Source organism: Acinonyx jubatus, chromosome C2 (assembly GCF_027475565.1).
Source record: "Acinonyx jubatus isolate Ajub_Pintada_27869175 chromosome C2, VMU_Ajub_asm_v1.0, whole genome shotgun sequence".
NCBI classification, from domain to species: domain Eukaryota; kingdom Metazoa; phylum Chordata; class Mammalia; order Carnivora; family Felidae; genus Acinonyx; species Acinonyx jubatus.
In genome coordinates, this window is record NC_069384.1 from 61,746,146 (window position 1) to 61,769,592 (window position 23,447).

A 23,447-nucleotide genomic window follows, 5' to 3' on the forward strand; every position below is an offset into this window, starting at 1 on the left:
CCACATGCCCCAAATTCTTTGGTATTTGAGGGCAGGCCTGAGTGGCTCAGTCAATTCAGGCTTGACTTTTGATTTCAGCTCAGGTTATGATCTCACAGTCATGGGATAGAGCCCTGTGTTAAGTCCCACACTAAGCATATAGCCTGTTTAAGATACTCTCTCTCTTCTCCCTCTACCAATATCCCTCATTCTTTCTGTAAACTAAAAAAAAATAATTAAAAATAAATTCTTTGATATTTGAGATGACGGTAATCAACAACTTTCTAAGCCCACTTAAGTCTATTTTTAGTTAATAATTCAGATTTGAAATCTATGCTCCTTGAATCTATTCATTGCCCTTATATTTTGTTTTTATTAAAACTTAATTTTTAATTCAAGTAAAGTGTAAAAAAATATTTAAATGGTAAGAAAACTTTATTTTTACACACAATTTAAGATGTGTAAGTGGATTAATGGGCCACTAAACATCATATATGGCAGAATCCACCGGAAGAAACGGACATTTAATCTGGGCAGAGAGTGCCCATAGAACCAAGAACGGGAGATGTTTCTGAACATTTCCAAAACGTTCTGAAGATGAATAGAAGTCACCCAAAAGCAGGGTAAAAAGTCACTGGGATGAAGAGTACCAGGGCAATAGTGAGATACTGTTGAGAACAAAGACACAGGAAAAGGAAGCAATCCCCGTTTTTTCTGCAATTAAAACCTGAGTACTGTAGACTGACACCTTCTGTTTATATCACACATTAGAATATGCTGCAAATGAACTGATGATGTTTAGACAATGGGGCAAAGATGGATTATGCTCCAAAGGAGGAAAAATTCATTAAGACTTCTACAGGTGGGGATTCACAAACATCAGCTAGAACTGTGCTTTTGTTGAAGAACTAATGTGCGGCAAACAGTCAAGGCTGATTAATAAGCTGCTTAATGAAGTCTAACACATACGTAACAAACACAGGTACATAGACTTTCAATGACTTCTTATTTAAATTGATTATCAGGTCACCCTAATAGGTGATGGATAATAAGTATTAACCAAACACATTTGGTTACTGAAAACAAGTACTTGATTATTTTCTTAACGCAGATATGGACTAAATGCTTGTGCCCAGCTCAAACTCGTATGTTGAAATCCGAACCCCCGCTGTGATGCCATTAGGGGGTGGAGCCTCTGGGAAGTAATTAGATAATGCTTGGAGAGCCCTCATGAGTGAGATTATAAAAGGGATCCCATAAAGCTCTCTGACCCTCTTTCTACAATGTGAGGATGCATGGAGAAGTCACCAGGCTGCAGCCCAAAAGAGGGCTCTCACCAGACTCCAACTATGCTGGCTCTCTGATCTAGGACTTCCAGCACTCAGAAGTGCAAGAAATAAATTTCAATCGTTTATAAGCAACCCAGTCAGTCGTAGTTTGATATAAACCCTAAACTACACCCTAAATAGTAACTTAATACAAAAATTTTAGTACAGGCAAATTTATTACACTCCCAGATTATATGTGTGTTGTATAATATATATACACATGAATATTTGTATGTATATGTTATATGTACATTGTATACATGTCTATATATAATGATATTTAATTCAACAACTATTATATCAAAAGCCATTTTAAAATTTAGGAAAATGACAATTTCTTCTTGGCAAAACATTTTGTAGCCAACCAAAAATTCCCTGTCATCCTTGAAAAAATTCATTCTTATCTCATGAGCTCTCTTAACACATTTTTTTCTACCTCTCCTCACACTTGTCAGCACATTTAAATGAATGTAAAATGGATGAAATGAGGGCTCTTAGATTCACTTACTTGAACCAACTTCTTTTTTGAGTTTCTCTTACAGTCTATCCACTGTGCTGGCTTGATATTATTAGCTCTGTTCTTCACTACTCTGTTAACATAGCAGCCAGGCCTCTCATAGCATCTCGTTTCCCCTGACTCTCTCTCCTAACTAGTGCTGCCAAAATAACTTATGAAGTTAAATCCCTTGCTTAAAATGCTTCCATTCCCTCAGGAAGACCAAACACCTAAGACTGCCATTCAAGGTCCTCTGTTATTTGGCCCTACCTTAAATGTTTCTATTTAATTTCTTACCTCACCTGTACCCTTTCCCTGCATACAGACCAACTTATTAATACTTTCTCCTTTGCCACATTTTCTTAATACATTTTGTTCCAATAATGCACATTCACATTTTCTACCTTCAAGTCCTTGCTTATGCCATTCTCTTTACCTGGAATGCAGTTTCCATTCCTCACATCTATATCTGTTAAATTTCGTACAGGCACAGTTTTAAGAGCCATGTCCATCAGAATTGTCTCTTGTCCCTACAACTACAGGTAATTTCTTTCAAGTTTTTTTTTAAATTTACCAATTATAATATTTGAATAATGTTTGTGATTGTTGCCTTGTACCATAATTTTTAATGCATTTATTTCCTCAACTCAATTTATAAGCTACTTGAGAGTTCTATCATTTCTCATATGTGACCGTGGAAAATTATAATGAGAGATACTTAGAGATTTATTGAATGAAAGAATGGATTTTTGTGATCTCTAATTGTGGCTAAGATATGGTGTTTGACAGCTGATGGTAATTAAGAATTTAATTGAAAGTTGGAAACAAATTGAGTTGGAACTCTTCAGAAAATAAAAGTCTGTGTTTGTTTCTCTGTTGAAGTAAGGACTATGGGAACAGAGGCTAAAATGAACCTATGGAGAGTGGATACTAAAACTATTGTATACAAACATACCATCTATTTCTCATGTTGCCCTAATGATCTAACTTTGGATGTCCACAAGATGTCCACTATATATAACTTGGTGTGATGATGCAATAAGGTATGTTAGACTGGTGGCCAAATAGAAGTTTATATTTCTACTCTTTACATATTCATTATGATTTTAAATATATTTCATATTCTCATCTGTTGTTATGTTTCTTGCTCCATAATGACTTTTACCTAAAATGCTATACTCTTCTATAAAAAGGTGAATTTAAGATTGTTCCATTTCTCAAAATTTGCATCATTAAAGACAAGAAAAACCAATGATCATTTACTTTTTTCTTATATTTAAATAGACAAGACACTCATAGTGGTGGAAAAGTGAACGAGTGAGCTTTCAACAACACTTGTAAATGACTTGAAACAATACTTTTGATTTTTCTTGTTTAGCTAAGGAGAAAGACCAAGTATCCTAAAGGATTACCATCAGTCAACTCTTAACATTTGCTGCATTCTTAGTAAGGGAACTTAGATCACTACTAAGAGAATCAGAAGGAATTGGTATACTAAATTTATTCTCTCAAGAAGCTTATACTCTTATATTTGGGACATTTGTAAGTGTGTTTCCCTAATTACTGTTATAGATTATGATACCTGTTTTACCATGTATCAGATTCAACAAGATTTCTTTGATGTAGGTGATGACTCCCTATTTACCTACAACATTCCTTAGTTTATCATTAATTTTTGATTATCCAGGGACAGATCCAGTTGGAACTGGCTTGATATTTACAAATATTAACACTATTGAAGGGACCAATACGGTATTTTATTTCTTGGTGTCTTTTCCATAGAAAAAGGTTTGTTTCAAATAGTTAATGAAAGTTAAAGCTCCAGGGACCAATTAAGAGATTTTTTTTTTCTGAAGTCCAGGAGAACGTCAAGAAAATTTGCTCACCCACCTGGACTGCTTTGTTTTATCTCTTCTACTCAAATGGAATTAACTATGCAAAGGATGAAAATCACTGTATTGGGGAAAACCATGTATGACATAGAAAAAGAAAGTGACTGTGAATTACAGAGTGAAACAGAAGATAACACAAAGTAGTAAAAGTGAAATCTTGAATGATGTCCTATTAAAGTCTGATGCTATGGATTAAAAACAGGGATAATTTTCAGGGTAAGCAAAGAGACCAATACATTAAAAACTAATCAAGAAAATAGCATTTTTCATCTTACAGACACATTTTCTCTCTCACATATACATAAATAACTTCTGTAAATGCTATGGCAGGAATAGAAAGGATGGCAGAAAAAACAATGACAAGTAAATGACATATCCTCATGGAAATGAAGATAAAATTCACATTAAATCTTTTTTTAAAGATGTGCAAGCTTACTGTGCATAATAATGTTGGATTCAAGAAAGAAAATTTCTCTACATATATCATGGCCTTTGAAAGTTTGATTGGGACCTCAGATCCTTCTGTTTGTGAAATATCAAGAATGAAATTTTTTTTTTTTTTGACCAGCATAAGTGACCACAAAATACTAGGGCATTTATAGAAGCTAATTTTCCATTGAATCCCAGCTTGAGGCTATATGGGGGAATCTTTTTTGTAAAAGTTCATAAAGTAAATATTTTTGACTTTGCAGGACATAAGGTCTCAGTTCTTACTATTCAGCTCTGCTGTGGGAGAGCACACATAGCCATGCACAATATATAAATGAATGAACACAGCTGCATTCCAATAAAACTTTATTTACAAAAACAGATGGTAGACTAGATATGGCCCATGGTCTCCAGTTTTCCTTCCCCTCTCTAAAGCAAATAATAGTAGATGAAACATAATAACAATATCAAACATTTTTATTTAAAAAAGGAAATATGAAAATTAATTTTCTATTTTTTAGCACAATGAATAAATAATTTAGCACAGACACACTCATTATGCATACAGAAAGGTGTCACGGTATTTTGTTTTACAGCTCACCTGAAAGAAAGCACTTTAAGTGACCCATGGTCATGAAACTGTTAGCTAACTTTAAAAAATTTGGCACAGAAAGCAATAATGAATAGTATTTCCTAAAGACATTTGAACTTTTTGCCAAGATTGACTCCTTGGGAATTAGTGATAAAATTACTTTATAATAAACAAAAAATGTTGGCAAGGATACAAAGAAACAGGAATCCTCATGCACTATTGGTGGGAATGCAAACTGGTGTAGCCACTGTGGAAAACAATATGGAGCTTCCTCAGAAAATTAAAACCAGAATTACCATACAATTCAGTAATCACACTACTGGGTATTTATCCAAAAACTACAAACAAAAACACTAAATCCAAAGGATATAATGCACCCCTATGCTTACAGAAGCCTTATTTGGGCCACATTATGGAAGCAGCCCAAGTGTCCATTGACAGATGAATGCATACAGAACACACACACACACACACACACACACACACACACACTGACATACACACACACACACACACACACACACACGAATATTATTCAGCCATAAAAAAGAGTTAAATCTTGTCATTTACATCAACATGGATAGATCTAGAGATTCTAAGGTTAAGTGAAATAAGTCAGATAAAGACAAATTCCATATGATTTCACTCATATGTGGAATTTAAGAAACAAAAGAAACAAAGGGGGAAAAAGACGAAAAAACAGACTTTTATTAATAGAAAACAGATGGTTACCAGAAGGAGGGCAGGAAGGGGAAATGGACGAAATGGTGGAAGAGAATTAAACAATATACTTATCTTTATGAGCACTGAGTAATGTATAGAATTGATGAATCACTATTTTGTACACCTGACACTGATTTAACACTGTATGTGAACTAGACTGGAATTAAAATAAAATCTAACAGAAATAGTTCATAAGATTCAACAAAATTATAAACTCAAATGTGTTCACAATTGACATAATAGGCTTTCCTATCCATCAAATATTTTACAAGGAAAAGGCTGTGAGATTATAAATAATGGCAGATTGTTGTGTCTACTAGTTGGTGAAAAACAGGAAAGTTTTAAATTTAAAACCTCAAAATTGGTGGAAGTAAGGGTCCTATCTTAAGTGGAATTACACAGTGAACATATTCTATGCATTGGAAGTGTCCTTAGTAAAAGAAACTCAGGTGCCTTGTCTAGAGGTCTCTTTTCTACAACTAGTTTCATCAAAGTTTATTTTGTTTTATGTATGAGGGGGTGGGCCCACATGTGCCTTAAGTACTTCCCTGGGAGTATTGAGGCTGCATATCTGCTTGATGCTTTGTGAAACAACTTGCTCCACATGCCCATAAGGAATCATGGGCATGCTGAGGCATGGCCCCTGTGAGGTTCCCATGCTACTACAGGTTGGGATCTAGGGAGGAAGCTTCTCACTATTTTACAAAAAACAGTTATTCCACAGTCATGACCCAAAGATCAGCTATATGTCAGGAACTCTACTGGCACCTCAGAAAGCATTTTAACCTTGTCTGTAAAGTGACATATATAGATGCAAAAATGGTGACATCTGTTTCATTAACAGGAAACTTTCTGTTTAGTACAAATTAATGTAAATACCATTTGTTCAATACTGTGGAAAAAACCTGGGGCTTTTTCCTGGGTGGCTCAGTTGCTTAACTGACTTTGGTTCAGGTCATGATCTTGAGATCCACGGGTTTGAGAACTGCATGGGGCTCTGTGCTGACAGCTCAGAGCCTGGAGCCTTCTTTGGAGTCTGTGTCTCCCTCTCTCTCTACCCCTCCCCTGCTCCTTCTCTGTCTCTCTCAATCTCTCTCTCAAAAATAAACATTAAAAAAAAAACACATCCTCCTATGGCTATTCAAAGGTCAACACACCAATGGTAGTCATATTATATGTGTTACAGCATTAATCTTAACTCATTAGGTGACTTTCTTAACTAGTTTTCAAAAGACTTTCAACCTATTTTGAAAATATCCTACCGTGATAGGCAGTATATCCTATCACTGTTGATAAGTAAGTTTAATTAATCCTACCAAATGTGTATGTTTACCTTGCTTTTCTTCATAAAAGAGTTAAAAGTGTCAAAGATGGAAAAAATAAAAACCTGGTAACTTTTAAAGTTTACTTGTACTTGCCCTTCATCTTTCCTCCCTTTTAATATTTCTGCACTTTATAGTCATTCATATTTGATTTATGTTTCTCTTAATAGAGGAAGAACTTTTTAGATTTAAGCTAGGGTGGAGGTAAAGGATTGTGATTGATTGAAAGATCAAGGAGTGTGCGTATAACGTGCAAGCTTGGCTATTAATGGGTAGTGTCACCTGAACTATCCGGGCCCTGAAATCTTTTCTCTTTAAAATGAAGTCTGTTGATGACTTCTGGGAAGGCCTACACCTCAGAGTTGGGTGAAGTACCTTTGATATGGAAATCCTCAAGGCCTCACATGAGGTCAAAATGCTAAAGAAATGCTATAGTAATCACTCAGTCTCTCTCTCTCACACACACACACACACACACACTCAAACACACAAGGTTCAATCTTCAGGGATTCAGTTGCCTTACCTCTGTACATCCTGTATCAGAGACAATGCCAAATTTGTTGGGTTCCCAGACTTACTTACATAGTGCACATTCCACAGGATAGACAGATTATAGATAGGTATACAAATAAATCATAGAAGGAAAGGAAATACAAGAAGAAAATAGATGGAAAACAGGGAAGGTAAAAGAGACTGGTGAACCTTTTAAGGTACCAGACCTCTACTCCCCATGATGTTGCACAAACAGCAATCTCTCCGTGACCCTTCTGTGATTCCAAGAGATTCTGCTGCTTCAAATTTAGTACCTCAGGATTTATGCAAGAGTACATAGATGAATCTAAAAAGCTAATCTGTAACTTATATTTTAAACAGCTTCACTATATGTCCCGAATACTCTCTGAAGATGCTATGTACACATAGAGAAGTTAATTCCTATTCCCTTCTGTCAGTTAATGCCAATGATTAATTTGGAGGACAAGCACAGAATCCCTTGGCAAACTTTGCAAAACCTGACATGTTGGCCAGAACACCTGGAGATAGGATGACGCACCAAAAAACTGGATGAAAGCTAAAATAGGAATGAGGTGCAACAAACATAGTAAATACTAATTATTAGTAAGTTCTTAGGGAAACTTGGATTCAGTAAGTAATGAGGCAGAAAGAAAAAAAAAACCTTAGAGAAACTGGCAAAAAGAATCTTTAAAAGGAAAAGAGAAAGGTACAAGTCTTATTTTTAACAAAGCCATATACAAAGAGGGTGAGCAACAGTGGCTATCTGCCTTAGTGAATGGTTATTTCACTTTCTTATTTAAAAAAAATTACGTTTATTTTTGAGAGAGAGAGAGAGAGAGAGAGAGAGAGAGACCAAGCATGAGTGGGTAAGGGGTAGAGAGAGAGGGACACACAGAAACCGAAGCAGGCTCTAGGCTACCAGCTCTCTGCACAGAGCCCGACGGGGGGCTTGAACCCACAAACCAGGATATCATGACCAGAGCTGAAGTGAGATGCTTAACTGATTGAACCCACCAGGTGCCACTGAATGTTTCTTTTAAAAGTAAATTTCACAAACTTGCGTTGGGTTCAAAGTATTTGAATTCCTGGAAGACAGTCCTTGTTTAGCCATTTCAATTTGTCGTAAGTAATGAAATACTTTTTCCATAAGATACATCTTTTTTTGACTAGCCATGCTTTTATGATTCACTATCATATAAAGCAGCACTGTTATTTAATGAATGATGTACTGTGAGTTATTCTACATTCTGAGTATATTTCCGAGGTTTAAATCTATAATATTTGCAGAGTTTGTGTCCTAAGTACCTCAGTAATTATAATTTCGTTGTCCTTTTACATTGTAACAAAAGAACAAAAAATATAAATGATTATATCTAGATTTAGAAGATCAGAAAACAGATAACTTTCCAAAGAAATCCCTAGCCTCCTCACCTACTATGATAAAGACCAGTGGTTTGATTTTCATAACATGAAACCAATCCTATTTGTTTAACTTAGTGTATTCTCTTGTGGACTTTCTTTTCTGTCTTTTTTTTCTTCTTCTTCTTCTTCCTTATTCTTTATACTATGTATCTCTCTAATGGCTGCACAGTCATCTGGAAAATATGATGAAAAGGGGAAAAAGCTTCTGCCACATCAAAGGTAAATGAGGTTAAACTGCCCAAGGAAACAAAATAATAAAATCATGTACTGGATGAGACCTTGGAAGATATTAATTTAAAATGGCCACTGCCCTTCAATCCAAATTACACCTAAAACATTTCTTGACTACAAACACTTAGTGATTTTGAAAGTCTTGTAGAAAGAAAAATGGAAGCCTACAACCTCTTCAAATGTTTAACATTTTTAGAAAATGATAATGTATTTCAGCAGGGTAACAACCCTTGTTGTCAAGCAGTCTTCCGTATGTTCATCTCAATTCTGACAGCCTATTTTTTCATGTCCTTTCTTAGTAAAGCCAAATTATACTTAGAATTAATATTTTTGGCTATATGTAATTTTCACAGTGAATCCCGTCCTATGGGAGAGTAGAAAAGTCTGAGAGACTTATTTCTCCCTTTTAAGTATACAAAGGAAAGCATATACCTATGAAGGAGACGTCGTAGAGTATAGGGTTCCTTGACTGTCAGCAATCAAGGCATACATTCTTAACAGGCTGCATTAAGAACTACTCCATACCTGATTGTAGATCCGGTCTCATCCATAGCTTCAGTATCTCAAGAAGAGCCGGTATTTTAGCTTTTAATGATTCCTAGGACTCACCTGCAGGGTGAATATTAGAAAGATGCTGTATAGGGGTACCTGGGTGGCTCACTCAGTTAAACGTATGACTTCGGCTCAGGTCATGATCTCGCAGTTCACGAGTTCTGGCCCCATGTCTGGCTCTATACTGACAGCTAGGAGGCTGGAGCCTACTTTGGATTCTGTGTCTCCTTCTCTCTCTGCTTCTCCCCTGCTTGCACTCTGTCTCTTTCTTTGTCTCTCTCTCTCAAAAATATATAAAATATTTTTTAAAAAAGGTGCTGTATAGGTAGAAATTCCAAGGAAATCAGCATAATTGGCTGGGTCAGTTCTCAAAAGATGATCCCAATGCCTTCCTTTGGGGCAAAAATTATAGCATGGGGTTGATTGTGTCTTAGTTCTTAAAATATAAAATTTATATTTTGTGTCTCTAGTATTAACTGCTTTTGGTATAGTTCTAATTATTTCATGTATGTAATTGTTTCATCATTCTACGTGATCTAGGACATGGTGTTGCACTACTTCTCTCTTATACCCTTTTTAAAAAAAATGTTTATGTATTTTGAGAGATGGAGAGGGAGAGAGAGAGAGAGAGAATGAATGAGCAGGGAAGGAGGAGCCAGAGGGAGAGATAATCCCAAGCAGGCTCTGTGCTGTCAGTGCAGAGCCCAACATGGGGCTCAGTCTCATGAACCATGAGATCATGACCTGAACCAAAATCAAGAGTCAGACGCTTGACAGTCTGAGACACCCATGTGCCCCTCTTCTATCTATTCTTAATTGTCAAGTAATCTCTTCTAGTCTTTAGGCTTTAAATGTTACCTACTCACCCCAAAATGTGTATGTCCACACAATACTTCTATCTCAAGGCAATTTTACCTACTAACTACTATTTTCTCTCCCTAGAAAACTATTCCTGGGTATCTTTTATAGCTTGCTTCTTTACTTTCTTCGGATCTCAATTCATATAATCTATGAAAATGTCCTTTCCTGAACATCTCATTTTCAATATAATTAAATATCAATTGAATTTAATAACTAAAAAACATCTCTTAAATACGTTTCATTATTGGAGGGAGCCAAGATGGCTGAACAGCATGGAAGTTTTTTGTGTGTCTCGTGTCCATGAAATACAGCCAGACCAACACTACACCATCATGAAAAACCTAGAAAACTGACCTGAGGATTAACACAAAAATCTGTACAATGTGACCACAGAAGTCAGCAGGTATGCGGTGCAGACATGAACTTGGGGAGAGAGATGACATAGAGGGAAGAGAGGTGACTTTGTGTGCAGAGAGAGGACAGAGAATGTGAGAAGAATAGGGAAAAAGCACCCCTACCAAAGCAGCTGGAAAGATTATTAGAAAATTAGAAACACCCACAGGAACTGAAAAAGGGAGAAAGGAGAAAGGAAAAGGTTTAAATTCCATTAAGACTGTAAACAGGGGGAAAATAGACTCTGGAACTCTGCAGCTCGATAACTGATGGTGCTCTGGTGGGAAGGGTGAATCCCCAGGAGCAGAATGGGGTCCGGAAGTTTCTCGGGCCACACGGGGAGAAGTGATTCCACTGCTGGAAGTACATTCGGTAGAGGCTGTGAGGCAACCTGGGCCCAGCAGAACCCAGAGAATGGCCACATTCGCTGCTGCTGGAACAAGGTTGTTAAGGGTGAAGCTTAGTGCCAGATGTGTGTTGTGATTTTCCATAATCCCTGAAATACTGCTGCTATACGTTATCTCACTAACTTTTCCTGGGGCGGGCTGGCAGCAGGCCTCAGTCTCTGAGCATCGGCAGCAACATGGTCCTGCAAATTTTTCTACATGAGGCAGACGCCCGGCCACTGCTCGGTGAGACCCTCCACATAGGGGCAGAATGGGTCAAAGCCACAATCCCTCAGAAGTAAGGGGCCGGGGAGAATAGCCACATCTGAGACAAAACTCAGGAGAGCGGTACTACCTGGGGCTTGTTCACAGACAGTGTAAAAGTAGGGAGTGGACAAAAGCTGAAGACCAAGGACGGGTGCATGTTTCCTAATCAGGAAGAACAGAATTCCAATACTAGAGACTGGGTACCTGGTTGACGCCATTTTCACCGCTTCCACGCATACGCATGCGCACCTAAAAGCACCACAACAAACCACTCCAGTTGGCTATCAGCACAATCGAGTGGAGAACGGAGCTATTACACTGAGCCCTGCACAACTGGGCCAACCTTGCTCTTCAAGAACTGAACCCTCACTGTCTGCTTAGTTTATGGAATATAAAGCACTTCATAGTCTGATTTCTAGGGGAAAACAAATTTTACTCATATTTCAGTCTGTTAGCAGGACCATCTATTCAATTTTATTTTTTTTTCTTTCTTCCTTTTTTGTTTGTAATTTCTTTTCTTTTCCTTGAATACAGAAATAAAAAAAATATTTTATTTTCAATTTTTATTACAAATATTTATCTTTATATTTTTTACTATTTTTTTTTACTTTTGTGTAAATTTTGTTTCAAACTGTAGTTTACTTCCATCATTTCATTTTGGTCTGTGTCAGTGTATTCATTTTTTTCAAATTTTCAAGTGAGTTCCATTTTTTTCTTCTTTCCCCTTTTTTCTGAACTATCAAGCCACTATCCACACCCAGACCAAAACACACCTAGAATCAAGCATCATTTATTTGATTTTTGTGTGTGTGTTTTTAATTTTTGAATTTTAATATATTTTTAATTTTAATTTTTTTTATTTTAATTTTTTCTACCTCTTTAATTCCTTTTCTCCCTTCAAAGTGACAAAATGAAGGAATTCATCCCAAAAGAAACAGCACGAAGAAATGATCGCCAGGGACTTATCCAACACAGATACAAACAAGATGTTTGAACCAGAATTTAGAAGTGCAATCATAAGAATACTAGCTGGAGTTGAAAATAGTTTAGAATCCCTTTCTGCAGACATACAAGAAGTAAAAACTAGTCAGGATGAAATAAAAAATACTGTAACTGAGCTACAATCACAAATGGATGCTGCAGCAGCAAGGATGGATGAGGCAGAAGAGAGAATCAGCGATATAGAGGACAAACTTATGGAGAATAAAGAAGCAAAAAAAAAAAAAAAGAGGGAGATTGAGGCAAAAGAACACAATTTAAGAATTAGAGAAATTAGTGGCTCATTAAAAAGGAACAACATCAGAATCATAGGGATCCCAGAAGATGAAGATATAGAAATAGGGGTAGAGCAATAATAGCAGAAAACTTTCCTAACCAAGGAAAAGACACAGACGTCAAAATCCAGGAAGAACAGAGGACCTCCATTAGATTGAACAAAACCCGACCATCAACAAGGCATATCATAGTCAAATTCACAAAATAGTCAGGCAAGGAGAGAATCATGCAAGCAGCAAGTGGAAAAAAGTCCTTAACCTAAAAGGGATGACAGATCAGGTTTACAGCAAACTTATCCACAGAAACGTGGCAGGCCAGAAAGGAGTGGCAGGATATATTCAATGTGCTGAGTCAGAAAAATATGCAGCCAAGAATTCTTTATCCAGCAAGGCTGTCATTCGAAATAGGAGAGATACAAAGTTTCCCAGACAAACAAACATTAAAGTACTTTGTGACCACTAAACCAGCCCTGCAAGAAATTGTAAGGAGGACTCTCTGAGAGGAGTAAAGATGAAAATATAAATAAATACATACGTAAATATGTTAATAAATAAATAAATACCAAAAGCAACATAGAAAGGACCAAAGAACATGACCAGAAACTCCAACTCTACAAGTAACATCATGGCAATAAATTCATATCTTTCAGTACTCACTAATCAAAAAATCTACAAGGCAAAAATGGCTTTGAATGAAACGCTGGACCAAATGGACTTAACAGATATATTCACAACATTTCACCCAAAAGCAGCAAAATATACATTCTTCTCTGGTGCACATGGAACATTCTCCAGAATAGACCACATACTGGGACACGAATCAGCCCTCAGCAAGTACAAAAAGATCAAGATCATACCGTGCAAATATTCAGACCACAATGCTGTGAAACTTGAAATCAGCACAAGAAAAAATTTGGAAAGGTAACGAATACTTGGAGACAAAAGAACATCCTACTAAAGAATGAATGGACTAACCAAGAAGTTAAAGAGGAAATTAAAAAGTTCAAGGAAGCCAATGAAAATGATAACACCACAACCCACACCCCTGGGACACAGCAAAGGCGGTCATAAGAGGAAAGTATATAGCAATTCAGGCCTTCCTAAAGATGAAAGAAAGGTCATCGATACACAACCTAACTTTATGCCTTAAGGATCTGGAAAAACAACAGCAAATCAAACCCAAAACCGGCAAAGGACAGGAAATAATAAAGATTAGAGAACAAATGAATACTATTGAAACCAAAAAAAAAAAAAACAAAAAAAAAAACCCAGTAAAACAGATCAATGAAACCAAAAGCTGGTTCTTTGAAAGAATTAACAAAATTGATAAACCACTAGCCAGTTGATCAAAAAGAAAAAAAGAAAGGAACCAAATAAATAAAATCAAGAATGAAAGAGGAGAGATCACAACCAACACAGCAGAAATAAAAACAATAATAGTAGAATATTATGAGCAACCATATGCCAAGAAACTGGACAATCTGGAAGAAATGGACAAATTCCTAGAAACACATACACTACCAAAACTGAAAAAGGAAGAAGTAGAAAATTTGAACAGACCCATAACCAGTAAGGAAATTGAATCAGTAATGAAAAATCTGCCAAAAAACAAGAGTCCAGGGCCAGATGGCTTTCCAGGGGAATTCTCCCAAACATTGAAGGAAGAGTTAACACCTGTTCTCTAGAAGTTGTTCTAAAAAATAGAAATGGAAAGAAAACTTCCAAACTCATTCTATGAAGCCAGCATTACCTTGATTCCAAAACCAGACACAGACCCCACTAAAAAGGAGAACTATAGACCAATTTCCCTGATGAACATGGATGGAATAATCCTCAACAAGATATAAACCAACCAGATCCAACAATACATTAAAAAAAAATTATTCACCAAGACCAGGTGGGATTCATACCTGGGATGCAGGGCTGGTTCAAAATCCATAAAACAATGAACATAATTCATCACATGAATAAAAAAAAGGACAAGAACCACATGATCCTCTCAATAGATGCAGAGAAAGAATTTGACAAAATACAGCATCCTTTCTTGATGAACACCCTCAACAAAGTAGGGATAGAAGGAGAATACCACGAGATCATAAAAGCCATATATGAACGACCCAACACTAATATCATCCTCAATGGGGAAAAACTGAGAGGTTTCCCCTGAAGTCAGGAACAAGACAGGGATGTCCACTGTCGACACAGTTATTCTACATAGTATTGGAAGTCTTACCTATGCAATCAGACAACACAAAGAAATAAAAGGCATCTGAATCGGCCAGGAGGAGGTCAAACTTTCATGCTTGGCGGATGACATGATACACTATATAGAAAACCCAAAAGATTCCACAAAAAAACTGCTAGAACTGATTCATGAATTCAGCAAAATTACAGTATATACAATCAATGCACAGATATCCGTTGCATTCCTATACACCAATAATGAAGCAAAAGAAAGAAAAATCAAGGAATCAAACCCATTTACAATTGCACCAAAAACCATAAAATACCTAGGAATAAATCAAACCAAAGAGGTCAAAAATCTATACACTGACAACTATACAAACCTTATGACAGAAATTGAAGAAGACACAAAAAAAAATGGAAAAAGATCCCATGCTCCTGGATAGGAAGAAAAAATATTGTTAAAATGTCAATAATACCCAAAGCAATCTACATATTCAATGCAATCCCTATCAAAAATAACACTGACATTCTTCATAGAACTAGAACAAATAGTCCTAAAATTTGTATGGAACCAGAAAAGACCCTGAATAGCCAAAGCAATCTTGAAAAAGAAAACCAAAGCAGGAGGCATCACAATCCCGGACTTCAAGCTATCCTACAAAGCTGTAATCATCAAGACACCATGGTACTGGCACAGGAACAGACACTCAGATCAATGGAACAGAATAGAGAACTCAGAAATGGACCCACAAATGTATGGCCAACTAATCTTTCACAAAGCAGGAAAGAATATCCAATAGAATAAAGACAGCCTCTTCAGCAAGTGGTGCTGGCAAAACTGGAGAGCGACATGCAGAAGAATGAACCTGGACCACTTTCTTACACCATACACAAAAACAAACTTAAAATGGATGACAGACCTCAATGTAAGACAGGAAGCCATCAAAATCCTCGAGGAGAAAGCAGGCAAAAACCTCTTTCATCTTGCCTGCAGCAACTTCTTGCTCAACACGTCTCCAGAGGCAAGGGAAACAAAAACAAAAATGAACTACTAGGACTTCATCAAAATAAAAAGCTTCTGCACAGCAAAGGAAACAATCAGCAAAACTAAAAGGCAACCGACTGAATAGAAGAGGTTATTTGCAAACGACGTATCAGATAAAGGGTTAGTATCCAAAATCTATAAAGAACTTACCAAATTTAACACCCAAAGAACAAATAATCCACTGAAGAAATGGGCAAAACACATGAATAGACACTTCTCCAAAGAAGACATCCAGATGGCCAACCGACACATGAAAAAAATGCTCAACATCACTCATCATCAGGGAAATACAAATCAAAATCACAAGTAGATGCCACCTTACACCTGTCAGAATGGCTAACATTAACAACTCAGGCAACAAAAGATGTTGTTGCGGATGCAGAGAAAGAGGATCTCTTTTGCATTATTGGAGGCAATACAAGCTGGTGCAGCCACTCTGGAAAACCGAATGAAGGGTCCTCAAAAAACTAAAAATAGAACTACCCTATGACCCAGCCAATTGCACTACTACGTATTTATCCAAGGGATGCAGGTGTGGTGTTTTGAAGGGATACATGCACCCCAATGTTTATAGCAGCACTATCAACAATAGCCAAAGTATTGAAAGAGCCCAAATTTCCATCGATGGATGAATGGATAAAAGAGATACGGAATATATATACAATGTAGTATTACTCAGCAATCAAAAAGAATGAAATCTTGCCATTTGGAACTACGTGGATGGAAATAGAGAGTATTATGCTAAGTGAAATTAGTCAGAGAAAGCCAAATATCATATGACTTCACTCATAGAAGGACTTTAAGAGACAAAACAGATTAATATAAGGGATGGGAAACAAAAATACAAAAGCAGGGAGGGGGACAAAAAATAAAAGACTCATAAATATGGAGAACAGAGGGTTAATGGAGGGGGTGTGGGAGGTTGGATGGGCTAAATGGGTCAGGGGCATTAAGGAATCTACACCTGAAATCATAGTTTCACTATATGCTAACTAATTTGGATGTAAATTTAAAAAAATAAAAAATTAAAAAAAAATTTAAAAAGTATGCTTCACTATCTCCCTTATTCAACTTTGTTTTTATCCTTATTTTTTACCACATGAAATTTCACTTAAATTCCACAAATTGTTTAAGGAAGGAATTTTTTTTTTTTAAATAGCCACAATGCCTAGAACAATACTTGAATGAATGAAATGATATTTGTAAGTTCTCAGGCATTGTCTCTGAAATTGAAATGGCTATTTTCCTGGTGATACTTATTACAATGTGTTCCTCCATATCATTAGCTACTTTCATTTACACCAAGCAATTCAAGTACTGAATGAATCCCATATCCTAAACTTAATTCTGAACTTTGTAAATGTGTAATTCTGGAACTTTGAAGAAGTGTTATTAAAGATGGCCAGGATGCACTATTGCATTCATTGATTAAACAATTCATTTATCCATTCATTCACTCATTTGGCAAATATTTAATAAATCCCTTCTTACAAATTGATTGGCTCTGGAAGAATGTAAAGTTGATTCAAAATTTGTCCTTGGAGAGTTTATTCATCTAATGCAAAGTCTGTGGTTCAGAATAATCTGGTTTCACTTCACAATGACCACTCATCTACTCATTTCCTAATATTCCTAACATATCAGTGTTGCAGAAATAATTCACACCCAACATATTTCATTATAAAAGAACAAAATTCTCAACCAGAATGGAATTCAAAAATACCCCAGAATGCAAAACCTTAAAATGCTCTTTTTGCTTAGACTCCAAGAATGATGACAGTCTGAAATTTAGTATTTTCATTTGCATTTACTAATTAAAACCTGAGAATTGTATCAAAAACATTATAGAAAATATTTCTGTTGATTATATTTCTTTCTGAGTGATTATGTTATATACATTTTTTTAATTTGGTGGCATAACTCCCATTAAATCATTTCACCTTTAAAAACATTTTTTAGTAAACTGTAATTAATAAACAGTGTTATATTCCTTTAGGTATGCATAACAATATAAGAATTCTATACATTAACCAGTGCTAGTCATTATAAGTGTACTCTTGATCCCCTTTACCTATTTAATCCATCCTCCAGGCTACCACCAGTTTGTTTCCTACACTTAAGAGTCTATTTTTGGGGTGCCTGGGTGACTCAGTCGAGCATCTGACTCTTCATTTCGGCTTAGGTCATGATCTCACGGTCATGGGATGAAGTGGCTCTGCGCTGAGAGTGGAGCCTCATTAAGATTCTCTCCCTCTCTCTTTGCCCCTATCCCCAACTTGTGTTCTCTCTCTCTCAAATAAAAGTACGTTTTTGCTTTTTTTTCTTCGTTTTATTTCTTAAATTCCATGAATGAGTGAGAAATATGGTATTTGTCTTTTGCTTACTGATTTATTTCATTTAGCATTATACTCTCTAGATACATCCATACTGTAGATGGCAAAATTTCATTCTTTTTTATGGCTAATAGCCCATTGTGTGCATATACCACATTTTCTTTATCCATTCATCTATAGATGGATACTTCAATGGCATCCATATCTTTCCTATTGTATATAATGCTGCAATAAACCTAGGTGTACCTGTATCTTTTTGAATTAGTGTTTTCATATTCTTTGGGTAAATACCCTGTAGCACAATTACTGGATCATATGGTAGTTCTGTTTTTAATTTTTTTAGAAACTTCCATACTGTTTTCCACCTTGGTTGCTCCAGGTTGCATTACAACCAATGGTGCATGAAGGTTTCCTTTATCTCAGTGTCCTCGACAAGACTTAAACATTTTCTGAATTTTTATTTTAGCCATTCTGACAGATGTGAGGTGATATTTCATTGTTTTGATTTGTATATCCATGATGACTAGTGATGTTGAGCACCTGCTCATCTGTCTTTTGGTCATCTGTATATCTTCCATGGAAAACTGTCTGTTCATAACCTCTGCCCATTTTTATTTGGATTCTTTAATTTTTGGAAGGGAATGAGTTCTATAAGTTGTTTATATTTTGGATATTAACCCGTTATTGGATATATCATTTGCAAATATCTTGTCCCACTCAATAGGTTGACCTTTTGTTTTTGGATTACTTCTTTGCTGAGCAAAAGCTTTTTACTTTGCTGCAGTGTCAATAGTATAATTTTGCTTTTGTTTCCCATACCAGAGGAGAAATATCTAGAAAAATATTTCTACAGCCAATGTCAAAGGAATTACACCCTATGTTTCCTTCTAGGAATTGCATGGTTTCAGATCTCACCTTTTGGTCTTTATCCATTTTGAGTTTAACTTTGCGTATGGTTTAAGGAAGGGATCCAGTTTCATTCTTTTGCATGTAGCTGTCCAGTTTTCCCAACATCATTTGTTGACTGTTTTCCCCCCATTGTATACTCTTGCCTTCTTTGTTGGAGATTAATTGACCATAAAAGTGTGAGTTTATTTTTGGCTTCTCTATTATTTGCCATTGCACTATGTGTCTATTTTTGTCTCAGTACCATACTATTTTAACTAATGAAAACTTTGTAATCTGGGATTTTAATAACCTCTAATTTTGCTCTTCTTCTTCAAGATTACTTTGGCTAGTCAGGGTCTTTTATGGTTACATACAAATTTAAGGATTATTTGCTCTAGATCTGTGAAAAAAATGCTGTTGGTTTTTTGACAGGGATTGCTTTAAAGCTATAGATTGTTGTGGGGAGTATGGACATTTTAACAATATCTGTTTTTCCCATCCATGAACATGGAATTTCTTTTCATTTATTTGTGTCATCTTCAATTGCTTTCATCAGTATTTTACCCTTTTCAAAGAACAGGTCTTTCACCTCCTTGGTTAATTTTATTCCTAGGTATTTTTTTATTTTGGTGCAGTTGTAAATGAGATTGTTTTCGTAATATCTCATTCTGCTAGTTCATTATTAAGGTATAGAAATTCAACATGTTTCTGTATATTAATTTTGTGCCATGTGAATTTACAGATTTAGCAGTTCTAATAGTTTTTCAGTGGAGTCTTTAGGGTTTGCTATAATAGTATCACGTCATTTGCAAATACTGAAAGGTTTTCTTCTTCCTTTCCAATTTGGAGGCCTTTTTTTGGTTCTTTTTGTTGTCTGACTGCTATGTCTAGGAGTACAGTACTAGCTTGAATAAAAATGGTGAGCATAGACATCCGTATCTTCTTTTTGATCTTAGAGAAAAAGCTCTGTTTTTCACCAGTAAGTATGATGTCAGCTTTGTTTTTTCATACACAGCCTATATTATTTTATGTTCCCTCTACACCTACTTTGTTGAGAGTTTCTATCATGAATAGATATAGTACTTTTTTGATGCTTTTTCTACATCTATTGAGATGATCATATGGTGTTTATCCTTTCTCTTATTAATGCAATATATCATGTTGACTGATTTGTGAATGTTGAACCACTCTTGCATAACTGGAATAAATGCCACTTGATTGTAGTGAATGATTTTTGAATGTATCATTGGGTTTGGTTTGCTAATATAATAGCAAATATTGGCCTGTAGTTGATTTTCTTCTTATGGTTTTGGTATCACGGCAATGATGGCTTCATACAATGAATTTGGAAGCTATCCTTCCTCTCCTATCTATTGAAATAGTTCAAGACAAATAGGTATTAATGGTTCTTTAAAGGTGAAGCCATCTAGTCCTGGACTTTTGTTTGTTGGAATTTTTTGATTACTAATTCAATTTCATTGCTGGTAATCAGACTGTTCAAATATTCTATTTTTTCCGCATTTAATTTTGGAAAGTTATATATTTCTAGCAATTTATGCATTTCTTCTAGGTTGTCCAATTTGTTGGTATGTAATTTTTCATACTCTTCTCTTATACTCCTTTGTATTTCATTATTATTTCTTCTCCATTTCTGATTTTGAGTCTTTTTTTATGAGTCTGGCTAAAGGCTTATCAATTTTATCTTTTCAAACAACCAGCTCCTGGTTTCATTGATCTATTCTCTTGTTTTCTTAGTCTCTATTTCATTTATTTCTACTATAAGTTTAGGTTGCTTACTTAAAATTTTCTTGCTTCTTGAGTACTCTTTCCTGTTAGAAAAGCGTTTGTTGCATTCCAAATATTTTGGACCCTCATGTATTCATTTTCATTTGTAGCCATGTATTTTTTTTTAATTTCCTCTGATTTCTTGGTTGATCCATTCATTGTTTAGTAGCACCTCATTTAGCTTCCATGTATTTGTGTACCATATTTTTTTCATGTGATTGATTTCTAGTTTCATAACATTGTGGTCAGAAAAAAATGCATGGTATGACTTAGTCTTTTTTAATTTATTGAAGCTTGTTCTGTGGCCTAATATGTACTCTATTCTGCAGAATGTTCCATGTGCACTTGAAAAGAATGTATTCCATTGTTTTAGGATGGAATGTTTTAACTGTTAGATTCATCTGGTCGAATGTGTCATTCAAAGCCACTGTTTCCTTGTTGATTTGTTATCTGAATGATGTACCCATTGATGTAAGTGGGGTGTTAAAGATCTCTACTATTATTTTATTACTACAGATTTATTCCTTCGTGTCTGTTAACAGCTGCTTTATGTATTTTGGTACTCCTATGATTCGGTGTATACACATTTACAATTATTATATCTTCTTATAGAATTGTTCCCATTATGTAATGTAGTATCCTTCCTTGTATCCTATGACAGCCTTTGTTTTAAAGTTTATTTTGTCCAATATATGTGGTGCTACCCCAGCTTTCTTCTTCTGTTTGAATGATGTTTTTCTATCACTTCACTTTAAATCTGCCAGTGTCTTTAGATCTTAAATGAGTTTCTTATAACCAGCATATACATGGGCCTTCATGTTTTATCTTTTGATTGCAGCATTTAGTCCATTTACATTCAAAGTAATTATGATAGGTATGTATGAACTGCCATTTTGTTACTTGTTTTACAGTTGTTTTTGTAGTTAGTCTGTTTCTTCCCTTATTGTCTTCTCTTCTGGTTTGATGGCTTTCTTTAGTGATATGCTTGGATTCATTTCTCTTATCTTTTGCATATATATTACAGGTTTTTGATTTCTGGTTACAGTTAGGTTGATATATCACACTTATACACATACCAGTCTATTAAGTTGATGGTTGCTTAAGTTTGAATCCATTCTAAAAGCACTAGATTTTTACCCCTCTCCCCGTGTTTTATGTGCATGATATCATACTTTATATTCGTTTATTTTGTGAATTCCTGGACTTTTTGTAGATATAATTTATTTTACTGTTTTTATGCTTTAACCTCTGTACTGGTTTCATAAGTGATTAATCTATTTTTATTGTTTGTATTTAACTGTGATTTTTTCTTCCCTTTTGTAATTTTCTTACTCCTGATTGTCGCCTTTACTTTATACTCAAATAATTCTCTTTAATGTTTCTTGTAAGGCTGCCTTTGTGGTGATAAACTAAAGTTTTTGATATTTTGTTTCTGTTTGGAAAACTATCTCTCCTTTTCTGAAAGTTAGCCTTGCTGGATAGAGTATTCTAGATGCAGCGGTTTTATTGTTGTTGCTTGTTTGTTTTTGTTTTTCATTTCACCACCATGAATACATACTTCTTTTGGCCTGAAGTTTTTGCTGAAAAACCAGCTGACAACCTTATGAAGTTCCCCTTACATATAATTGTTTTGTCTTCCTGCTTTTATAATTCTCTCTTCATCGTTGCTTTCTGCCATATTAATTATTGTTTGTCTGGGTGTGAACCTCCTGGGTTTGATTTTGCTGGGGACTCTTTGTACTTTTTGGAAATGGATGTCTGTGTCTTTCACCGGATAAGGGAAGTTTTCAGTTATTATGCAAATAAAATTTCTAACCCCTTTTCTCTCTCTTCTTCCTCTGAGATACCTATAATGTGAATGTTACTACACTTGAGGGTATTGTTGATGTCCCTTAAACTTTTCTCATTATTTCTCAGTTTTTCTTTTTTTAAAGTGTATTTATTTTGAGAGAGGGAGGGAGGGAGGGAGGGAGGGAGAGACAGAGAGAGAGAGAGAGAGAGAGAGAGAGAATGATCAGAGAAGGGGAAGAGGGAGAGGGAGAGAGAGAATCCCAACCAGGATCCATACTGTCAGAGTGGAACCTGCTGTGGGGCTCGATATTGTGAAACCGGAAGATCATGACCTGAGCCAAAACCAACAGATGCTTAACCAACTGAGCTGCCCAGGCTCTCCTGTCATTCTTTTCTTTACTTTTTGCTGTTCAACTTGGTTGCTTTCCATTATACTCTCTTCCAGCTCAAGGATCCATTCTTTCTTTAAACTACTATTGATTGCCTCTAGTGTTTTGTGTTTTTTGTTGTTTTGTTTTGTTCTGTTTTTAGTTTCAGTTATTGAGTTCTTCATGTCTGATTTTTTTTTCTGTCTCTCTTTGTTGGAAGCCTGAGAACCTCCACTCTTTTCTAAAGTCCAGGAAGTATCTTTATGACCATTACTTTGAATTCTCTGTCAGGCATATTGGTTATTATATCCATTTCACTGAGCTATTTTGCTGTGATTTTGTCCTGTTCTATCATTTGTGAAATATTCCTCTGTCCCCTCATTTTTTGTA

At 35.6% G+C, this 23,447-nt stretch overlaps 1 pseudogene; it reads left to right on the forward strand.

Annotated features, from left to right (window-relative positions):
- Positions 1-23,447, forward strand: part of LOC128315379 (small ubiquitin-related modifier 2-like) — a 63,694-nt pseudogene that overhangs the window by 24,772 nt on the left and 15,475 nt on the right.